This window comes from Vicugna pacos, unplaced genomic scaffold (assembly GCF_048564905.1).
Source record: "Vicugna pacos unplaced genomic scaffold, VicPac4 scaffold_5, whole genome shotgun sequence".
In the NCBI taxonomy this organism is placed as follows: domain Eukaryota; kingdom Metazoa; phylum Chordata; class Mammalia; order Artiodactyla; family Camelidae; genus Vicugna; species Vicugna pacos.
The window spans coordinates 1,273,122-1,275,147 of record NW_027328726.1 but is presented as its reverse complement, the minus strand read 5'-3'; the positions used below and the strand labels follow the sequence as shown (position 1 = coordinate 1,275,147).

Genomic DNA, 2,026 nt, shown 5'->3' with positions numbered 1-2,026 from the left:
TGGGGGGAGGGCACGCCACCGCACGTGTTCTTTGTCAACTCCCCGTTTCTCTCTTCTCGAGTTATCTCTTTGGGAAGGCTCCCACACTGGATGAAAACAGACAGACAGACAGGCTGGTATCTCTCCCTACCCCACCCTTCGCCCCCCAAATGACTGATCTTCTGTCCCATCAAAATCACCACTTGTTTTCCAACGTGGCTTTCTTGGATCCTGGAGGACTGACATCAACTTAGAGCCAAGATGGGCACAGAACTGAAGGACCTTCTCGGCTGGCCTAAGAAGTCTGTCATCGTGATGTGGGAGGTATTCTTCGAGGGACCTATCTGACTAAGTGCTTGACGGCCTTTTGGACTTTGAACCAACTTGGAGATAGGAACTAGGATGAGAGGGCCCCCGAAATAGCTCAGCAAACTCTTCTCCACCCTTAGAAGAGAGACAGACAGATAGACAGACAGACAGAGAAAGAGAGAGAGAGAGAGAGAGACAGACAGACAGACAGACAGACAGACAGTGTGTGTGTGTGTGTGTGTGTGTGTGTGTGTGTGTGTGTGTGTGTGTGTGTCTGTCTGTCTGCCTGCCTGTCTGTCTGTCTGACGGTCTGTCGGTCTGTCTGCCTGCTTATTGTAGGAACTCTCTGTCAATGGAAGTATAGTTGACTTACAATGTTGTGTTCATTTATGACGTACGGCATAGTGATTCACTTATTCACACACACACACACACACACACACACACACACACGTATACTTTTTCAGGATAGGTTATTACAAGCTATTGAACATAGTTCCCTGTGCTAGACAGTAGGACCTACTTGTGTACCTAGTTTGTATAGGGTGGTTTATATCTGCTAATCCCAAACTCCTGATTTATCCCTCCGCCTTACCCCGTTCCTCCACCCTACCCTGTCCCCTGTGTTAACCATCGGTTTCTTTTCCATGTCTGCGAGTCCAGTCTGTTTCTGTTTTGTAAATAGGTTCCTTGGAGTCTTTTTAAAATGGAGTTATTTATGTATGGATGGGTGTCTTGACTTACTTTCAGATCCCACCTAGAAGTGATGGCATAGGATATCTGTCTTTCCCTGGGTGACTGACTTCACTAAAACTATGGAACGCTTCACGCATGGGCGTGTGTCGTCCACGTTCAGGGGCCGTGCTGATCTTCTCTGGATGGTTCCCATGTTAGTCTATGTCCTGTGGCAGCAAGTGCTTTCCTTAGGGTTTTTGTCTCAACCTGAAAGCCAGCCCGGAGACTGAAGGTCTTCTAGTTGCCTCCACTATCTGCCTAGGACCCTCTCCACGAATGTTTCCCATTTTCTCTCACCCTTTTGCCTTGGCATCATTGAGTACGAAAACGCTCCGTCTCCTGAAGCCTTGCAGACTGAAGCTGGACAACGGGAGGTAAACGTCAGAGAAATGGCCACAACAGCTCCTGTGGAAACCATCCTCGGGCCTGTTTTCGGGGGAGCCGCTCAGAGAGTTGAGCCGAACACCCCAGGACATCATCAGAGGCATTTCAAACTGCTCGAGCCGTTTCGATGACCCCGATGTGTGGAAATCTCCTACCAGACTGACCCCCTACTCCCGGCCCTGAATCTGGTTTCTCATCTGCTCCGACGATTCACCTTTGTGCTGTACTTTGGTTGTCCACACAAGTGCCTCTTAGGCGATACCTGACTGCTTGCTCCCTAGGCCTAGCTTCAGAAGCCCATCGACACCACCGCCTCCTGAGACGAGATACTACAACGGCAACAGTTTCCTTGAACAGACCTGTTCTCAGAACTAAGAAACTGGGTCCATGAAACGCAGGCCCCCTAGGAAACCATTCCCTCCCTCCTGCCCCCAGACCGCACGCACGCACGCACGGACGCACACGCACACGCACACGCACAGTCAACAGCCCAGCTTTTAATGTGTAAAACTTCCAGGGAAGTTACAGAATAGGGAAATGTTGGGGTCCAGAGTAGGCTGCCCCAAAATGTGCCCGATGGATTATGCTGAATGAAAGGGACTTCACAAGTGGCCAAGGG

At 50.1% G+C, this 2,026-nt stretch overlaps 1 non-coding gene across 1 annotated transcript; it reads right to left on the bottom strand.

Moving 5' to 3' along the window:
* Positions 1-1,097: 1,097 nt before the first annotated feature.
* LOC140692353 (U6 spliceosomal RNA) lies at positions 1,098-1,206 on the bottom strand. The gene has a single exon (XR_012067924.1). It is a non-coding gene; the product is annotated as a U6 spliceosomal RNA (small nuclear RNA).
* Between the last annotated feature and the right edge of the window lie 820 nt (positions 1,207-2,026).